Here is a 21,703-nt window from a genome sequence, read left to right as displayed (position 1 = left end):
AGTTTGACTCTTTTTGTCAATATTTTTATCTCTTAAAAGTATTAATGAGCAAATAAAATATCCTTGATTTGCTATAGGTTATTCTTTTATTTCAGTTTTCTTAATTGTAAACATAGTGGACAGATAATTCATTATTTTTTCTCAATGACTTATGTACCAAGCATAAGTTTTCTGTAAATTAGCAAACAGCATGTGCCTCTTAACAGAGCTATAAATTAAACTCTCCTTGGCTCTATTTTAGTTAATGTTCAGTCATTAGATCAAATTAACTAAAGTCTTTATAGCCCTTGAATGTACTTAATGCATATTCACTTCCATTTTCTCTTTTGCTTCAAAGAGTTTAAGTAATTTGGTTCCAAGGTCGTGATGCTATTAGGTTGCAAATTTGGGAATATGGTACTATCTAATATTAAATTCTCACATTTTTGCTTTATACTTTTTAAAATCTCTCTGTGATACCACAAAGACTCACAACACTTAGAATTAGAAAGTTGATATTACTGGCATTGATATTTTCTTAACCAACCCAATCACAAAGGTACTTTCGAACTTTCTCTATTTTGCTTAGCTCCTCCCTATTTCTGTTACTGGCAGCAAATCTGTACAGGTCTGCAGCAACCCCACTTCCTGCCCTCTCAGAAGAAAGAATTTGACCAAGGGTCATAGGGCAGAATGAGAGACTGAAGCAAGTTTTAGAGCTGGAGTGAAAGTTTTAAGAAAGTTTTAGAGCAGGAATGAAAGTAAAGTACACTTGGAAGAGGGCCAAATGGGTGACTTTAGCGATCAAGGGCACGGTTTGACTTTTTAAATTGGGGTTTATATGTTGGCATGCTTTTGGGGTCTTGTGTTACTTTTCTCCTGATTCTTCCCTTAAGTGGGAAGAATCTTCATTAGAAGAGTGGGCTGCATATGTGCTGCGGCCTGCCAGCACTTGGGAGGGGCTGCAAGTGCAGTGCATTTACTGAAGTTGTGTACACGGTCACTTGAGGGCCAGAAACCAGTTAAACCTTGACAGTTTTGCCTCTTAGTGTGCATGTTTGAGCCCACTCACCCAACTCCTGGGATCTTATCAGGAAGCTGCTGATCACTAGTTTAAATGATTTTTTCTGTCTATTGGGAGACTACCTTTTCCTGGTGCCAGTGGCAGGATTATTATTTTAGAGAAACAGTGCAACGACTGCCTGACCATCACCTGATGGTGGCCTGACATTCCTGATTGGGTCAGGGAAACCTTCTCCTGCTCTGTTCATGTCTGACTAGCTACCACTTGTAACTCTTCCAAGTTCTTCTCTCTTATATCTTCACTGCCCATGCTACCCATTTTCTTGTTAATTAGAAGATGGCAGCTCTGCTTATATAACTCAAGTATATTAATTCTAGTCCCATAGAATCTCATCTTCATCTCCAGTATTTTTATACTTTTTCTGTTGCATATAGTTTCAGCTATCCCTAAAACAAAAACAAACAAACAAAACTGCTACTCTGTATACATTCTTGTAAATACCTCTTTATAATTAACATTAAGAACAATGTTATTACCTCTGTTTCAGAGATATGGAATATATGATTCAGGAAATTGTACTTACAGAAAGACACAAAGAACTAGAAATAAAAACTTTTGAAATAAACAGTGACTCTCATGGAGGATCTAGTAGAATAAGGATACCTAGGCTATACATGTATGTAACTGAGTTTGGGAACCATGCATTTTTAGAGAAACTCATCATGGCTTCATTCTACAGTAGTAAAAAGCAGCCTGGGTTTATGCTTGGGGAAAAAAATGGGAGAACTCAGCTTCATTAGGATTTTACTATGCATGTAAATGAGAAAAAGTAATAGGAGTTGTTAAAAATCTTTCCGAAGAGTTTTAGGAGTGATGGATTAAATCACAACAAAGGGGTGAAGGAGGGAAATAAAGACAAATGGGAAAGAAATATAGGAATAAAACAGAGTTCTAGAACAGCATTAGATTTCTTGATAAGCTCAATTAATAGACATAGTAGAAGTACTTAGCAAATATTTTGGAAGAAAATAAAGCTTTATTGAATGACTAGAAAATTTTAATATTTCAGAAGTAGATCATTTTCTTCCAATAATAAGGTCTAGTCTATTACAGGTTAGGATCACTCATACGTTTTTAAGTTAAGAAAATTAAAGATGAAAAGATGAATAAACCAAGACCCAAGATTTTACATAATACTAAATTGGGATAAAATCAGAATTATTGATTTATTCTGAGATCTTTATTCTATTGCTATTAAAAATATTTTAAGGCTGGGCATGGTGGCTCACATCCATAATCCCAGCACTTTGGGAGGCCAAGGTAGGCGGATCACAAGGTCAGGAGTTCAAGACCAGCCTGACCAATATGGTGAAACTCTGTCTCTACTAAAATACAAAAATCAGCTGAGCTTTGTGGTAGGCACCCATAGTCCCAGCTACTCAGGAGGTTGAGACAGGAGAATCACTTGAACCCAGGAGGCAGATGTTGCAGTGAGCTGAGATTGTGCCACTGCATTCCAGCCTGGAGAACAGAGTGAGACTCCATCTCAAAAAAAGGAAGAAAGAAAAAAATATACATATATATGTATTTAAATTAAGCAATAATTGATTATTTTTACTATTCATTTAATTACTAATATTAGAGGTACCATATGTCAACCTTTACTATTTTTATCTGATGATAACTTATTTTAACCTTTGTTGGCATTTAGGATCTGTGTCTTCTGGGTGAAAAATTAGGTAATGATTCTTACTTGGGAACAGTACCAAATAATAACATATGTAGCTGACTATCACAATATAGTTAGAGATTCAAAAGTGACATAAAAGGGAAGAGTTCTACATTGACAGGAAGACAGTCACAGGCAATAACATTCATCAAAAATTACCATCAATAGCTATTTCTAATACTTAGCATTTTAATACATGTACACACCAGAAAGGTTGCCATTTGCTTCCCTGAAAGCTAGGATGTCATGTCATTCTACTCTTTATGTAGACTAGTTGGTCATTTTAACCAGAGGATTTATTTTGATTCTCATCCCAAAGTATAATGAAGAAAACATAATTTTTCCTAGACTTCTTAGTTTATTTTAATTAAAAAAAAAATGTCATCTTTGCTCTCAACTTCTTCCCCTGCTTATTTGGGATGTCAGTTGATGCTAAGTACACAAGAGTCAATTACATAATCTTCCTGCTGTCTAACCCTTTCTGCTTTTATCCTTTACCTCAAAATTGGTTTAGTTACCTCTCCCTGGTCTAAATGGTCCCTGATCTAAATGTTGGAGCAACTTAGTACATTCTTGGAGTTGCATTTTTTTTAATTCCATATGATCTTAAGTAACCAAATTCTAGTGCTGTGGATGCAATAAAATCAATTTAAATCTGATATAATAGCCAAAGTAAGAGAGCTCATTATCAACCAGCAATCAGAACTTGATTTATTAGAAATAAGAATTCAAGAAAGGTGTCTATGAAGGATTTTAATATAAAGTTTGGCCACCATTTTTCATACATCCTTATATACACATCTTTCTTATGGTGCCCTACCATACTGACTATAGATTTAGCCTTCTGATAATTTTTCCAGTAAGTAGACAGTAGCACATTGGATGTAAGAAGAGGCTTGAACATTTGTGTTATGTCTCTGCTTACTTCCTTGGGCCCCTGCCAACATCATGATAAAAAGCCTGGGCAACCTACTGACACATGAGAGATCATGGGGAACAAAGCAGTGTCATTGGATTTAAGGCCATTAGGCTCATTCAGCTTGCCAAACAGTTGCATATTCACAAATGGGTAGAGTTAAGATCAGCTGACTCACTTGACTGTTGGTAGATTTGGGAGAAAATGTAAAAGCTTACTGTTTTTACTTTATAAGTTTGAGAATAGTTTGTTATACAGCAGTAGCTAACAATTAGAGAATGTTTATAATGAATAATATTTTAAGACATTCTTAAGGAACTATCATTCTTCCAGATAATATATGTCTTCTAAAATGGAAAGTTGTTATAGTACTGAGAGGAAGATGAACCAAGGATGAATCTGTTAAATGTGAAGACATAAAAACCAAAGAAGGATTTTACTTTAATAGTTCATATTCTGCTCTGAATATCTATTATAGAACAATATTCAGCTACAAAGGGCAGTGTCAACTTTAAGGATGGTGCTCAAACCAATGGGTCAACAACTGTACTAATTTCTAAATCTTTCAAGGTAATTTTCAAATTAGAATAGCAAGGAAGACTGTGAGTAGATCAAATCTTTGATGTAAGTGATACAAATTTGAGTGATAACATGTGACAGACTAGGAGGCTTTAGAACCCATCTAATAGGTTTCCAAAACCATATGGCTCAAAGATATAAAAATTATTGTCTGGAAATATCTGTCTCAATAAAAACTCAGATTTCAAAATAAGATGTAAAACAAATATTCAGTGAGAGGACATAAAATATATAAACCCATGTAACGGGAATTGTATATAGTAAGCAAATTCAGGAATAGAAAAAAAAGAAGCCCAGAACAACACAGGGAGGAAATATGGGAAAGAATAGAATGAAAGTTTATCTATTTTATGGTAATGTAGTATTCAGTCCCTGAAGAAATTCAGATTCAGAGTCCTTGAACTTAATGCACTACACAGTAACTCCTGCAGAACTTGAGTCTGATTTCATCTCTGCCACTTTTCTTGAACAAATGGAGCATTTTATTTATCCCAATTTCCTTATCATATAAAAACAGCAATGATTCATAGATGATTTGGGAGTACTAAATAGCAAAGCATGTGGGTAACATTTCATAATCAGACAGTAAAATTAATATGGAAACTGATTTTTAACTAATTACCTAGCATAGACCTATCAACTTCATGGTCCACATAAGGCAATTCAAAATATTATTACAAATTATATACAAGAATATCTTGTTTACCTCTAGACAACTCAAAATAGATAAAAAGGAAAGAAGACAATGTTAAATTCTCAAATGCCTGGAATATACTAATATATAAATAACTGTGATGATTTTACTGTACTTAAATGCAACATGAATTTTAATAGATAATAAATTATAATGGAGGGAGCTATGATTTTGGAAATTGTAAGAGAAAGTAGCAAAACATTTGCTTTGTATGTGTAAGAGTAGACTAGTAAAGACAAATAAAAACTAACACTTCTGAGCATGATGTAATTTAAAAAAAACAAATAAGCTTCTGCAAAACTATAGACTTCAGTAAAATAATGACTTACATGACATTCTGAATTTTATTTTCGGATAGATATAATTTTTAATAAATGCTTTTTAATGTACATATTCCACAGGAAGGACGTATTTTACTTAAGTCATTTTATTAAATTTTATGACACAAACCTCTATTAATAGAAAATAATTCAAATAAACTATGATGTAAAGTAAATTTAAAATCTTGTGAAGCACAAAATTAACAGAATGTGTTATTGCACCTGTAGTTTTAATGTGATTATTAATCATTCCAATGTGTGAAAATCACTGCGGTTCTTAGGAAGCAGGTCATCAATATAGCCTACATCTATTAGAAAACCGCCCTACCACATTCACCCGTAGTATAAATGGAAAACTTCTCATGCTCCTGCATATTTTTAAAATCACAGCACAATTCCTGATTTATTATTTTAATTTGGATTGTGTTCACCTCATTTCTCTTTGATAGAAATCTTTTGTTTTCTCTTATGTACCTCGGTCAATGTTTAGACTCTGGGTTCTAATGCAAAGTTAATTGATGCAGGCAAAGTTCATTAATGGTTTTATGTAATTTTTATTTTGAGATCACTTCAAATGTAATGAAGACTTGGAGAGTTTTCACAAAATTTACAACTTTCACTTAGATTAGCTAACTAGTACATTTTTATGTTTTCTTAATTGTTTTGTCTCTCTCCACTGAGACATGTACTTTGAAACGATGTAAATATTATTCTCCTCATTAATGTTTAATCCACAAATTTTTACACCCATGAACTCTTGCATAAATCCATGATTGTTATCATAGTTTCAAAAGTGATTTTTAACCTTATTATTTCTAAGTGTTTTAGTCGTTAGTTGACACTCTTCTGTAATGGAGAGCTGACCTTTCTCTGTTATCGGTGCATCTATGTATCTATCTAGCTATCATATATCTATTATTTATCCTCATTTGTTGTCTGTATGGACTTATGAATTTCCTTTTGATTGAGTGGGCTGTATTTGTAAACTGCTACCTTTTTTTTTATGTTCAAGTTTTCCTAGATTTGGCGAGGTGGAACTCCTTCAGTATAGCTCATGTGTTAACCGACATGACCCCATAATACTTTGAACCCTTCCTTACTTTTTAGCACAACAGGACGTTGCAGTTGCAGCTTGTGCTTTCTCTGCCTTTAATCTCTGCCTGAGATCAGCTGTCCTTCTCTAAGATGCCTTCATTATTTTTATTAGGGGATGGTATTTAAAATCAAAATCAGGGTTTAGATATATTCATTGCTGTTGATGCTATTGGTAGTCTTGTTTCAAAGATCATTCAGCAAATAGAGTTACAAAATATACATATACCTATATATATGTTTGCATATAGTAAAAAGATGTATATTGATGGGTATGTATGTGTATTAAAATCATGAGTTTATACTGAAACTCCCATCTCTAATATAGCCAAGCTTTTTCTAGACCCTCCATATTTCATAGTTGTACTACTCTTCCCTAACATCATTTTGCAATGTATAAAAAGCTTTTTTATAAATGCTACACTAATAGCACTGTGAAAAACAATTCTACTAAGTCAAGTTCAAGAATATCATTTTTTTAATATATCTTTAGACTTGGTGATATTTGCTTTTATACTTTGGTTTCATTCTGCATTAATTCATATATATATATATAATATATGCTCACACAAACATATATGTAATATGTATATAATTGTTCTCTTTTTTAACAGTTTCACATCACAACATTGTGTGAATATAACCTTTTTTTCAGCAATCTCCTATGTATTAGAGTTTAGTTGCTTCCAACCTTTTGCAATTACAAAACAATGCTGTACCACCTTGTATGGATATATTTTTGAACTCTTAGAGACACATCTTAAGAATAAATTCCTGAAAGGGGGAATTGTAGTTTTATTTCAGTTAATGTCAAACATTCTAAAGTATTATTTTGAATCATTGTAAAAGCAAAATAATTGGACTTTCCACCTTACTGCACATATTCTTTAGTTTCAGCACAGAGCCTATGACTAAATCTACAAAAAGTTACAAAACAAGTAAAATCTAGACATTAAACTAACTATAATTATACATTTATAAAAATACAAACACATTTCTCAATATGTGGAGAAACAAAACAAAGCACAAAGAGTCCATACTTTATGTTACACACATACATCGACTCTTTGATTACACACACACATACACACATATATATATACACATATCTATGTATATGTATGTATTTGCATATATATATGTGCATATGTATGATACAAATACATGCATAAAATATATATATGTGTGTGTCTGTAATTATAAAGTGTAGGCTCTTTGTCCATATATAAAGATTAGCTTTATATATATGTTTGTCTTTATATATGCTATATAGCTCTCTCCATATATGCTGTATATAGATTAGCATATACATGTCATACAAACAAGTAAATGCCATATATACATCTATACATCTATATCCCATACTTATATGTGGCATACAAACAAGTAAAGGTAATCTCAGTGTTAAGACATCAGGACAGTTAATACTTTTGGAAGCTGATAGCGATACAGGAAGAACAAGGAGGATGAAAGTTGTTGAATAATATTCTTTGACATGACCAGGGTACTCGTGAAGTGGCGGTGCCCAATTGGGAGAGAGTTGTTAAGCAGACAATTTATTAATTATATATTTTTGTGTATAAAGTAAGTAATTATTTAATAAAACATTTAAATGATAAAGTATATCTGTTTTATTATTTTCTTAAAATTCTTTTCAAGTATTAACACAAAATATTTTGAGTTTAAGGATGATAGTAAATGCAGCAACTTTTGGGATATATGTAAAACTTTAGAAAGAATATGCATGTTTTACAAAGCATCACAAAGCTTACAAAATTGTATGTATCATTTATGTATGTGGATAAATTTTGGACTTTTTAAAGATTTTACTATGTAAAGGCTTATAGTCAAGATAGTTAATGTTAACTACTTTAATGGCAACTATTGAGATCTCAGTGACATAACTAAACCAAAGTATATTTCTCATTTAAAAAACTGATTTAGATCTGGTGACTACATAGGGCATCTTTATTCTATTTAGTAACTGTTACTCCAACAAGTTTTACCAATTATGGCTCCACTGTCTCCACACATGGCCACCATAGGCACTGCAAGGGGAGAGGAGATAAACAAACATACTGGTATTAACAGTCTCGACCTGAAGTGCCACACTCACCATTCACTAGTCAGATAAGTCCTTGTGGCTTCAACATAACTACAAGAGATACTTGTAGAGCCCTAATAAGGGAAAAGGAGTCAGGCTGGCAGGAGCAGTGGAAAGCCAAAAGAAAGAGCAGATAAGCTGTTTTAAGCCTGCCTTTCTTCATGTTCCAGGGCACATAGCCCTTGTGTGCAAATAGCTCACAATCTTCCTGTACCCGGCTTGCAACAGACCCTCAGATGATAGAAAAATTCAAGTTAGCTCACTGCAACCTTGGCATTATCAGTACTACACGTAGCCCTCTCCAGCACAAGCGCTATTCTATAAAATTCTCAGCAAGCCTTTGTCTGTTTGTAGTCAGTGCCTCTCTGCTGATCTTCCTATTGCTTTCCTGTAACTTATTTTCCTACTTTAATAAATCTATCTTTCTTTACCTACAATTGTCTTGGTAAATTTTTTTTTTTTACCACCAGTGTTACCGGCCCCAGCTTGTGGCCACCGATGGCAATACTGGGTAATGGAAATTAGTACTTAGTATCTTTACCATAATGTGGCAGTCTAGTCACTAAATGTCTTTGCTCATGTTTTCTCTCACACAATTTCTTTCCAAAGGGGTAAAAAGAAGTTGCAATCACTGCATACAGATAATTTCACAGCCATAGTAAACAAACAGATGATATGCAGGTTTGATTGAAAGAGAATACAAAGCCTGGGTGCAGTGGCTCATTCCTGTAATCCCAGCCTTTTAGGAGGCTCAAGCGGGAGAGCCCAGGAGTTCCAGACCAGCCTTGGCAACATGGTGAAATCCTGTCTCAATCAAAAATGTAAAAATTAGCCAGTCTCATAACCAAGTCTTGAAATAAATAAGTAGATTAAAATTTCCAAATAAAAGAAGAGAGAAATATTAGGGAGACTTAAAACATCGGTGAAGCCAAGTAATTCTAGCTTCAAAATTAGCATATAAACAAATATATTTATACCTGTAATTCTTTTTCCTTTTCTTCTTGATGCTAAATTATCTCTTGTATGTCTCTCATAATTAAAAAATCGAATATTACATGTGAGATTTCTTGGTTTTAAGAGCTTTACCACATGCTCTAAACAGCCCAATGAATATTGGGAGCTAAAATGTGTTTAGTCAGTGAGGATATAATTTGTACTGATTTCATGGTGGTATTGATTTGCACTTTGCCAGTTCACTATTAATCAATAACTATGAGTTCTTAGTACATCTCTACTTATAGTTCTATTATGTTTCTTAATAAATTATGCAAATTTAGATAATAAAGTGCTGGAGTACTGAACATTTTATAAGTGATTCATCTGCTAAAATGTCAAGAGCCTATAGAAAGGACAGCAGAAGCACTTTGTATGTCTCTATTATCTCTACCAATATGTTTTGATTGGATTTTATAATTCTTGAGAGGTTATCTTTCTAAAATACGTATATTTTTTATTATGATACATTTTTATGGTCTAGATCAATCTAGATAGAAGTCTGGGACTTGGTTTGCTTCTGAAATCTGATGAATTATATATATTGCCACGTCCAATATGTCAAACCGTTTCTTTCCCATTCTAACCATTCACTCCTTTTTGAACTATAATCAGATGGGTTAGAGCTTCTCATTCTTCCCTACGTGCATCTTAACCTTTTTTGGCTGATTTTTAACTACCTAATGTTAATGTCATTAATATTTTTCACCATTGTCTTTTCCTATCTGATCTTTCTAGTTATTTTCTAGAACTTCTAGTTTGTGTCTCCTTTTTCCTATTCTTCATAATATTTTCTTTTCATTTATCTCAGTAATCTAATTACATACCAGTAGAAGATATTTTCACATTGTTGTGTATTTCTAGTTCTTAGGGCTCTTAATTGTCTTTTGGACAACCAGCTGACTCTCTCCATTGTTTTTCAATCTTTCATGAGAATTGTATTTTGTTGGTTTTAAAATAAATATTTTCATTTTATCATTCATGGTATTATTTAGTTATAATTTAGTGTATAAATTATTAAAGGGACAGAGTGCATTTTACATACAGGAAATCAATGCAACTTCTTGTCTGTACCATCAAATTACTGGGAGACAGTAATTTTGATTTATTTTATGAAATTATATTGTCCTTAAGTACAACAAAGTTTTCAAAGTTTAAATTAACTTCCATGTTCCTAACAAGTTTCCGCTCTATTCCTGGCATGCTCTCCTCTCTAGTTTACTGACAATGCTACAAATATTGAAGCCAAAAACAACCTTAATCTTATTTAGAATAAAATGCAATTTTTATATTCTCAAAAGCTCAGAGTGTTCCAAATTGACTTTCATCTATCTATACTTCTTATTCTGATGTGAGATAAATAACCATAAATGATCCTAACTCTGTGTTCCAGTGGATGGCTGTATAAAACCCAATGCAACTGACCTAAGAATTATCGCACCAAAATCACAAGGCTGAGGTAACAATAGAAATTAACAGAACGAATTGGAATTTGGAATGTCCTGGAAGCCACCACAGCTATCTCCTAAAACCCTCTAGATGGCAGTAACCAAAAAGGAGTTTTTCAACCAAAGATACTTCCCTTGGTTACTTCTGCTATGAAAGCCCGCTGCTCATTTCAGATGCTAAATAGGCCATTATCCATTTTATTTGCTTATATATTATGTTATTTTCATCTGGTTTGTAATATGTTTTAGCAAAACAGTTTATTTAAATATTCAAACATACATCATATTTTTCTGTACACTGTTAGACATAATGAATATACTTTTAAACTATATATAAAGTTAAATTGAGGCTTAAAATCTTTCACATTCTGAATCATCACTGAGAAGTCACGTAGTATTCTTTGTGTAATTTTTTCTGTATATATTTATATATCTACATATTTAGTTATCCATCAGGTAAAAAGATAAAATACCATGAGAAAATTAGACAATATTTAAGTATAAAATACTGATAACATGAATGTTAATGATTAAGATGAATTAATAAATAATAACATGAATATTAAGATGAACATGAATAATATTAATTCACTTTGGAAAATGACAATACAATTAGTGATAGAATATTATACAATATATTCATACGAATATAATTTGTGACTATTATAATAGTTGTATAAGGGTACCTATTTTTATAATTATTAATTTATTATACAAATCTAGTTTTTCATATGCTTATTACCTATATTAAATAATTAGTATATTAACATGCTAACACTAGAATGGTCACATTTTTAACTTTTAAAACATTTTAAAAAGCTCATTAAGTTTGCTTCAGATGTGAACTTTTGTTCTTCATATTGAATAATTGAATGCCAAATCATGTAAATGTTTTACAATTTTGTGGACATAGGCAACCAATCATCTTCAGTTATGCTTAAAAAAGGGAAATTTAGATTTTAAAAATATGTATTTCTATGCAACACCTTTTTGATAATGTTACATTGTATTTCAATATTTTTCCAGTACTAAAGTTTAATTATCAATTTTAAAAAGCTTGGAAACAAAATTTTCAAATCCGTCCTCCAAGAAAGTGTGTTTAAGGTTATGTTACTTGTAGATAACTGTGTGTTTTTGTTTTTGTTTTTTCTTGGAATTTCAAAGTAGTTTTACATGCCAGATAAAACAGTATTTTCTTCTGTTACATTGTGGCATTTCAGATTTTAGTAACTTTGTATTTCTAACAGTATAGTTTTATAACTGCTGAAAATATTTTAGACTATTTATTTTCTATTATTTCCTCTTAGAGTTTCCTTAAAGTCTATTGAATTGATTCTGTTTTTATCTTAGTAGAATCATAAGTTTTGTAAGGAAAAATATTACATCTTTTCATTTCATGATTATCAATTTGTAACAATAAGCACAGCATGTAAAGCATCTGAAATAGCTTTAAACTAGTGTTTCAAGATCATACTGGCAATCATTGCTAAGCTATTTGCTCTCCAGAGACTTCTACTTTTAGAAAGAGTTGCATAAAGTTTTTTTTTCTAAAATACCTCATCATTTACATCTTAACCAATTTCTTGTGTCAAACTAGTTGTATATAATAGGGGATAAAAATATTCTTTTTTATTTTTAAAATAATTTTAGACTAAGAGCTTATGTTTCAGTAATATCTCACTTTGACTCATAACCTGTTTTTTGGATTCTCATTCTTTGTATTGGAGTGAAACTGTCAAAAAAAGAAGAAAAGAAGTTAGGAAGGGAAAGAGAAAGAGAAAGGCAAGGAAGAGAATTTGACAATGAAAAAAGAAAAAGAGAAAGAAAGAAAGGAAAGAGAGGGAGGAAGGAAGGAAAGTAGGGTCAGGAAGAGAATTTGACAATAAAGAAGGACCCCGATTGTAAACAAAGATAGAGGGAACTGTAGTTTAGTAATATCATAAAATATGAAGAAATCTCAATGCAAAGTTTAGAAAGATAAAGAGAAGTATGTCCAAAAATTAACTCAATATGGATTAAAGACTTTAATGTAAAACCCCAAACCATAAAAACCCTAGAAAACCTAGGCAATACCATTCAGGACATAGGTATGGGCAAGGACCTCATGATAATACACCAAAAGTGATTGCAACAAAAGCCAAAATTCACAAATGAGATCTAATTAAAGAGCTTCTGCACAATCAAGGAAACTATTATTAGAGCAAACATGCAGCCTATAGAATGGGAGAAAATTTTTACAATCTATGAATCTGACAAAGGCCTAATAATCCCAAATTCACAAGAAACATAAATATATTTACAGAAAAAAAAATACCATCAGAAAGTGAGCAAATGATATAAACAATTACTTCTCAAAATAAGACATTTAACGTGGCCAACAAACATAGGAAAAAAAGCTCAACATCACTAATCATCAGAAAAATGCAAATAAAAACCACAGTGGAATACCATCTCATGCCAGTCAGAATGGCTATTATTAAAAAATCAGGGAATAATAGATGCTGGCAAGGCTGTGGTGAAATAGGACCACTTTTACACTGTTGGCGGTAATGTAAATTAGTTCAACCATTGTGCAGGATAGTATAGCAATTCCTCAAGGATCTAGAACCAGAAATACCATTTGACCCAGCCATGCCATTACTGAGTATATGAACAAAGGAATATAAATCATTCTACTATAAAGACACATGCACACATGATTATTGCTGCACTATTTACAATAGCAAAGACATGGAACCAACCCAAATGCCCATCAATGATAGACTGGATAAAGATATGGTACATATACACCATGGAATACTATGCAGCCATAAAAAGGAATGAGATCATATCCTTTACAGGGACGTGGATGAAGCTGGAAGCCATCATCCTCAGCAAACCATCACTGGAACAGAAAACCAAAAAGTGAATGTTCTTACTCATAAGTGGGAGTTGAACATTGAGAACATGTGGACACAGAGATGGTAATAGCATACACCAGGGCCTGTTATGAGGTGGGGGCTGAGGGGAGGGAACTTAGAGGATGTGTCAATAGGTACAGCAAACCACCATGGGACATGTATACCTATGTAAAAAACCTGTATGTTCTGCACATGTATCCCACTTCTTTGTTTTTTTAGAAGAAATTAAAAAAAGGATGTTCTTGACCTATGAACAAGATTTACTCACTGTCTTGGAGGCTGGGCTAAGAATGGAAGAGAGCAAATATCCCTTTGGTGTGTGCTCAACCACAAAGCTTCTGTCTGCAGAGGTTAAAAATTACTACACAGCTTCATCTACTGGCGTTATGTCTTCTGAATTTCTCAGTGGAGACACCTGAATCCAATGCTAACTGTAAGTTATTTTTTTTTAATTCTAGAGTTTATTTAATTTGCTTTTCTATATATTGCTATAAGATTTTGGAGGGAAATTCTAATATTGTAAGAATTTTTTTTTTAGTTAATGGGATTATGTGAAAGGAAGTGAGCAGATTGAAATGTATGTCTAGATGATTTACCAAAGGTCAGGTTTACTCTTGGTTTCCCTTTGTTTTGTTCTCCAATTATGTGAATAGCAATGGAAAAGAACATACACTACAAGACCCAAGACACATGGCTCTATCGTAAAGACCAAATGTCAATAAAATTATATAATAACTAAATACATCCTAGAAAATTTTCCTGATTATTAATTAATAAATACATTATTAAGTCCCAGTTTACATGACAAAAGAAACTACACTACAATTATTTTAAAAAGATCTAGATTATCTTGCTAATTCAGGGAAAGAAAATCACCTGAAGCAGAAACCTAGTCTTAGCAAGATTTATCTTTTAGAATTGCTAAAAATAAGAATCGTGTGGGTGTCTAGGGAACTTACCCGTCATTTTGACATTTAAACTTTTTTAGACTCTCACGTTGTTCTTTGTTGAACCTAAATGCTTATGATTATTTGTGCAAAATTCTCTCTTTGGAATTATCTTGAGACTCTAATTTACTACTTGACTTTCAAAATCCATCATTGTACTCAGAGGAACATGGTAATTTTACTACACTTCGGCAGAATGGCCTACTTAGAGCTCAAGTTAATAGGTACAGGTAAGATGAGCTTTTGTAGTAGTTATTATGTTCATACATGTAAATAAAACAATGTTATAATTATGATGACAATAAATTTAGAAGATATTATTTTGTATCCATTTAAAATGAGGATAATCAATATGTTTATTGTATCCATTGACAATAAAATTGGAGTTAATCAATACGTAATTTCTGACTGTATATTCTGATTGTAAATCTTGAAATCAAATGAGAATGAGTCAGACAAGTCATAGTATCTTTGCTTTTAGTAATTTTGTTTTGTTGGTGATTTCTCTTGGAGATCTCTGTTATATAGTCCAAACTAAAACACTTAAGTAAGACATTATTTCTTGTTTTATTTTAATATAATTAGGAATCCCTCTTGTACTTAGGGCAACAGCACGAACAAACCTCTGTTTACAGCCCACAAAACAGTAAGCCTAAGCAGATTTAAAAAAAAAAGGAAAAAAAAACTATTATTGAACAGAAATTAAAGGTGAGAGCATGGTTTCTATCCATGGCAAAGAATAGATTTAAGAATTGAATAAAATTCTAACATATTTCAATATAAAGTTGATGCTGCTGATATTAATTTACCATTATGTTTTCTTGCCAAAAAAAATTTTTCAGTAGAATGTTTAAAGCAATTTAGCGTGAACAATTAGATGATTCCTGATATATATCAGAAAAAAAAAAAAGATAAACACGTAAGGATGGCCATGGAGAGATTACCAGGTGAATCTAAGCTATCTGGGCAAGCATTTTAATTATGTAAATGCTATCACTTTCCATTTTTATTGACACATCATTATAACATGTCTTATCACTATATATATGATAATATACTGTAAATATGAACCACAGTTGAGAATTAAAAATTTATAAAATATAAAAACTATTAATAAATTATAACTCTTTTTTGTCCCCTTTTTGCTCATCCTTCTTGATGGAAAATTACAACTCTTATAAAATTATATATTTCAGTTTGATTTTAATGTGATCTATAAATGTTTTTAATCTAAAAATTCAAGGAGTGTATCATTTATATACTAACATACATTTTGAAATGTAAAGCCAAAAAGGAAAATTAGATGTATTTGTTTTAAAGGGAAATGCTATTTGTAAAGCAGTTTTGCTGCATTTCTGTAGATGTGCAGTTTCAGGTTAGTGTTGTTTGTTGTATGTGCATCTCAGGCAACTTAAAGCAAATAGCCATAGAGGGAGTCACAGCAGGAGGTGGAGAAAGGCTAAATTCCCCTGAATGTAGTCTTGTTCTTCTTCATGAGAAACATGACCCTAGGAATCAAAATCTCTCAGTGCAAAGAGAGAACAGAGAGCAAAATAAAACAGACAAATAGGGAAAAATACATACTTTTATTTTGTGGTATGTGTGGAGGAAACCCCCACAAAATGTGAGAAAAAATAGCCTTGAAAAATACTTCTTATTGAAAATGACAAACTTTGTATACCTGTTTTACTTCTAACCTATTTTTAGAAAGCCTCTTTTATGTGAAACAACATAAAAGAGCAAAGAAGATTTTAATAAATTACATTAAAATTAGACCAGAAGACCCAGTTAAACATGGCAGTTCACTGGATGTGGTTGTGCATCAAATTGAAAATCTATTTTGGGGAACTGTGAGCATCTATCACAAAGTTTTTGAAAATAAAAGTAAATGTGCTTTGCTTGGTGTTGTAGAATTGCTGTCTCTCTCCATGCCCTGTGATCCCTCTCTTGCCCTGTATCCTGATCACACTTGCTTTAAGAAAAAAAATCAGTATGATATTGGCTGTGTGTTTGCATTAATTGCTCTTATTATTGTTAGATATGTTCCATCAATACCTAGTTTATTGAGCGGTTTTAACTTGAAGTGATAGTGAATTTTATAAAAGTCCTTTTCTGCATCTACCAAGATAATCATGTGTTTTTTGTGTTTGGTTCTGTTTATGTGATGGATTATGTTGGTTGATTTTTGTATCTTGAATCAGCGTTACATCCCAGAGATGCAGCCAGCTTAATTGTGGTAGATAAGTTTTTTGATGTGCTTCTGGATTCAGTTTTCCAGTCTTTTTTTTTTTTTGAGGATTTTCGCATCAATGCTCATCAGGAATATTGGTCTGAAGTTTTCCTTTCTTTGTTGTGTCTCTGCCAGGTTTTGGTATCAGAATGATGCTGGCTTCATAAAATGAGTTAAGGAGGAGTTCCTCCTTTTCAATCATTTGGAATAGTTTCAGAAGGAATGGTACCAGCTCCTTTTTTTATTTCTGGTAGAATTCAACTTTGAATCCAATTCACAGAGCCTGTTGGGGGATAGGATGAGGGGATGGAACATAGAGGATGGGTCAGTAGGTACAGCAAATCACCAATGCATATGTATAAGTATGTAACAAACCTGTAGGTTCTGCACATGTATCCTTTCTTTTTTTTTAGAAGAAATAAAGAAAAAAATAAAAATAAAATAAAATTGGTATACAAGGCAAAAAAAAAAAAAAAAAAGAAAGAACCGAAAAACCAGGGGTAAAGATGATGTCTCCCAGTTCCAGTGAAGGTTGAAGACCATTACACTTGGCTGAGTATACTGGGGAACTGGGGTTAGGAGGCCACAAAACTGTATGGCCTTATTAGGTATAGGCATAAAAGTTATCATCCAACCCCATCCTGTGGGCAGAGGTAACATTCATATTAATGATGGATTGTGGCAGGGTTCACAGTGGGTGAGGTAATATAGTGTGATTTTGTAGGTGAGGACCCACAGGCTAATTAAATATACTGATTGTGTTGGTTTTATATGTGAATATATAATACGAATTGATGTGGTATAAGTTTGTACATTCTTATGCCAAAACTTCCAGGGGGATCATCACTGTGGAGGAAGATCTTCAGGTAAAGACATGCCAGTGGGTCAAACTTTCCATTCATTTTCTGCTGGTATGTAGGTAATATATTAACATGAATGCCTCCACTGACTGTCCAAAGTTCTCACTCTATAGTGTTCTGTATTTCACAAGTCAGAATCCTCAGTGCCAACTGTCCTGATTAATATCTTCACAACTCCTTCAGCAGGGTTGGCTGATAAATCCTGATAAAATTGGGAGACTTACTTCTGCTTGCTTCTGCTTGTCAAGTTCCTTGGGACTATATGAACAGAGTCCCAACTCACTGCTTACAGCAGTCAAGGAAAAACTGCTATCTCTCTGACCTTGACTGAAAAAAAGCCACACAGTATTATTGAGTTCATTGGATATTGGAGAGAGCACACATCTCTGTGACTGATGGTTCTGTTGATTACAGCTCCTGAGAAAGAGAGGCACACAACTTATAGCGGTACCCTTTGAGATTTTGGACTCCTTACCTCCCTGACATGACTCTTAGGTTCATTTTTTTCTTGAAGAATCTATTAGGTTTTCATAGGCTCTGATCTAGATTGAATGGAGACATTAAGACTTTCAAATTTTATAATCACATTTAATTTTTTGTCAACTCAGATTCTATGACTAACAGAGTAGGAAGAGCCTAAAAAGCTTTGCTTGTTAATTGCAAATGGTAGATTTAGGAACACATCAGAAAGGACATTAGCTTTAAATAAAAAAGTGGCCGTTATTCCTTTGTAAATAACTTCATCTCCCACCCTGCCTCAGATACAAAGTTCCTGGCATAATGGGGCACTCAAGTCATAAACTGCCTGAAATTCCTGGGCCTGATTCACTGATGTCTCAGCTAAACATAAACCTGGTGGTGCCCAACTGGTTTACCGTAACTATTCAGCCTCAGCACCAGTTCTGCAGAACCAAAAATGAAAATGGTAATTTCAGTCACTGAACAGACTAGCCAGCACTTTTTTTGATGTTGGCCAGTACTCCTCTTAATGAAACCCATTGTATTTTAAATAACTCTTATGCTGCTACCAAGAGTCTGCAACTTGAAAAACAACTATAGAAACTAGCAGAAAAATGTTATTCCTTTTTAAGTTCACAAACTTAAAGGTCACAATCACAATTGTTGATCAAACTCTGACGGTCACAATTGTAGATATCCAAACTAAAGGCCCAATTTCTGATGAGATGGAAATCAAGCTGCTGATTCAGCTTGCACCAACTAGACCGTCACTATTTGTCATCTGGATTCATCATCATGAAATATTCACTGCTGATGACTGAGTCGAAAGTAAAGGACACTATATTTGTGATGCAGAAGCTGCCACTGCATGTCATACTTACTCATCTTGCAGAAGCTGGCCTATTTGACTTGTAGTGGAGGAGACCATATTATGCAAAGAATGGTTCCTACCTGCTACTGACAGATTTACTATGTCAGCCTTGTGAGAACCCTTTTGGGCTATCCGTGGTGCCTTACCATTGCTGAATTTTTTTTTTTTTTCAGATTATGGTCAGATGACTTTGTTCACACCTCTGTAGCCCTTGAAATAAATCTGTTCCATGTTTCTGTTTCCTGGAATATTTGGGGCCTGTTAATACTGCTTCTTTTATCACAAAAGCCACTCAATAATGGGCTATAGGCATCTGGTATGGCTAATTGTTGGAAAATAAATATACCCATTTTCTCATTCTACTTTCCTTACCTCCTAATCTGATTATTTAGTAAGGCAGTTGGAAGAGTGAATGTGACTGCGTCCAGAAAAGGATTATCTCTTTATTGCTGTCTCTTGTCTGAGATCAGGACAAAAGTGATGGTAGCTATATTATAGTGATCAATTTTCAAAATCCAGTATCCATTCTGACTAGTTCCTGGCATGGCAAGCTGTTTTCCTAACAGCAACCCAAGGCCAGTGTGCTTGGTACATTCATTGGATGAAAGCCTTGCTCAACGGGAGCATTCAAGCTTAATTAAAAATACAAATAAAAACAAAAGAAAAACAATAAATCCATAGTACACCATAAAAGGTAACTCACTTATAAATCAAGATTATATATATATATATATATATATATATATATATATATAACCTTTATACTGAATATAAAAGATTGATGACAACATGAAAGAATATATGAATAAATGAAGAAATGTGCTATGTATATTTATTATCTATATTGGTAAGAAGATAATTTAACTTGTGGATTCAGTGTAATCCCAACAAATATATCGGAAAGATTTTTTGTAAATTTTAACAAGCTGATACTCCAATTTATATGGAAAGAAAGAGAAATTACAAACTGTTTTAAAATAGAAGAACAAAATGGGACAACTCCCAGTACTTAATTTCAAGATTCAGTATAAGACTACAGTAATCAAGGTATTATGGATTGCCAAAAGCATGGACACAGTGATCAATAAAATAGAATATAGAACTTTAAAATAGACCTATGCAAATATAGACAACTAATAGTTGATGGAGATATGAAGGTAAATTAATGGAAAATGATAGTCTTTTTATCATTTCCATGCTGTTGGAAACATTTGATGTTCATATGAAATGTAAAGAATTTGAACCTCCTAACAAAACTCTTGTTTAACCGAAAAATTAATTTGAATGTGTGTTGAACCAGTTGTAAGTGGTACAGGCATAAGATAGTCAAAGGAAGATATGAGCAAACATTTGTGTCATCCTATGTTTATCAGATTTCTTAGATATAATAACATAACAGAAGCCAAAAAAGACATAAGTTGATTTATCCAAGTATATCAATATAGAAAAATGTTTTTCTACATAACTGACTGCTAAAAATACAAACTACACATTAGAAGAAACATATTTGCTAATCACAACTGATAAAGAATGTATGTATATCCAAACTATATAAAAGTTTCTCAAAGTAAAACATTCATTAGGTAATTTTAAAATTGTTTAAATGGACAAAGGTCTATAGAGATACTTTATTAAATTTTATGTATATTGTTAGCACATTAAGTATAAACATTTGCAGCATCATTAGTTATTAGTATCAAAAATGCAAAGTAAAACCAAAATCAGACACCACTACATACTTAGAAGTCATACTTAGTAATGAACTCTGTAAGCTGTAATTGGAGGAATTAGTACAAATGCAATGATTCTGAAATATATTTGTGTTTTTGTGCATATACACACATAGATTCAGAAGTATATATCTGTGTGAATATACATTTTTTAAAAATTTCAACTTTTATTTTATATACAGGGGATATACGTGCAGTTTGTTTTTTGTGGGTATTGCACCTGGGTAATTAGCATAGTACTCAATAGATAATATTTCAAACCATTTCCTCCTTCATCCCTACACCCTCTAATGTGTGCATTGTGTATTATTTCCATGTTTATATCCATATGTGTTCAATGTTTTGCTCCCTCTTATGAGGGAAAACATGCAGTATTTGGTTTTCTGTTCTGTGTTAATTTATTTAGTACTAAGGCGTCCAGCTCCATCAATGTTTTTGCAAAGGATATGATTTCATTATTTTTGTGGCTGCATAGTATTCCATGGAGAATAGGTACATTTTCTTCTTCCAGTACACCATGGATGGATACCCAGGTTGATACCATGTATTTGCTATTGTGAATAGTATGGAGATGAACATATGAGTGGATGTGTCTTTGGTATAATGATCTATTTTCCATTTGGTATATACCTAATAATGGATTTGCTGGGTTGAATGGTGGATCTATTTTAAGTTCTTTGAGAAATATCTAAACTATTTTCCATACTGGATGAACTAATTTACATTCCCACCAACAATGTAAAAGTGTTCCCTTTCTCTGCAACCTCACCAGCATCTGTTGTTTTTTTGAGTTTTTTTCTTTTTCTTTTTTTTTTATGATAGCCATTC

Source organism: Aotus nancymaae, unplaced genomic scaffold (assembly GCF_030222135.1).
Source record: "Aotus nancymaae isolate 86718 unplaced genomic scaffold, 86718_ANA_hifiasm-v0.15.2.pri h1tg000048l, whole genome shotgun sequence".
NCBI lineage: Eukaryota > Metazoa > Chordata > Mammalia > Primates > Aotidae > Aotus > Aotus nancymaae.
Note: the sequence above shows the minus strand (reverse complement) of the source record.